Genomic DNA, 955 nt, shown 5'->3' on the forward strand with positions numbered 1-955 from the left:
GCGGTATCTCTAATAGCACCCGAGATATCACCAGATATATATTGGATTTTTCCCTGACCCTGAGTGTCCGGCCCCATGAGACGGTGGTTTTCTCGGCCCCTGGTGGTCCTAGGTCGTTCCCGCTGCACAGATTCATGCGCCAGGTCCTCCTACAGACAATGCACTTTGATTTATTGCGCTATCTGTTATAGCACCCGAGATATCACCAGATATATATTGGATTTTACCCTGACCCTGAGTGTCCCGCCCCATGAGACGGTAGTTTTCTCGGCCCCTGGTGATCCGAGGTCGTTCCCGCTGCACAGATTCATGCGCCAGGGCCTCCTGCAGATAATTCACTTTGGTTTATTGCGCTATCTCTAATAGCACCCGAGATATCACCAGATATATATTGGATTTTCCCCTGACCCTGAGTGTCCGGCTCCATGAGACTGTGGTTTTCTCGGCCCCTGGTGGTCCGAGGTCGTTCCCGCTGCACAGATTCATGCGCCAGGGCCTCCTACAGACAATGCACTTTGATTTATTTCGCTATCTGTAATAGCACCCGAGATATCAGCAGATATATATTGGATTTTTCACTGACCCTGAGTGTCCGGCCCCATGAGACGGTCGTTTTCTCGGCCCCTGGTGGTCCGCGGTCGTTCCCGCTGCACAGATTCATGCGCCAGGGCCTCCTGTAGATAATTCACTTTGGTTTATTGCGCTGTCTCTAATAGCACCCGAGATATCACCAGATATATATTGGATTTTACCCTGACCCTGAGTGTCCGGCCCCATGAGACTGTGCTTTTCTCGGCCCCTGGTGGTCCGAGGTCGTTCCCGCTGCACAGATTCATGCGCCAGGGCCTCCTACAGACAATGCACTTTGATTTATTGCGCTATCTGTTATAGCACCCGAGATATAACCAGATATATATTGGATTTTACCCTGACCCTGAGTGTCCGGCCCCATGAG

Source organism: Nomia melanderi, unplaced genomic scaffold, assembly GCF_051020985.1.
Source record: "Nomia melanderi isolate GNS246 unplaced genomic scaffold, iyNomMela1 scaffold0014, whole genome shotgun sequence".
Classification (NCBI taxonomy): Eukaryota; Metazoa; Arthropoda; class Insecta; order Hymenoptera; family Halictidae; genus Nomia; species Nomia melanderi.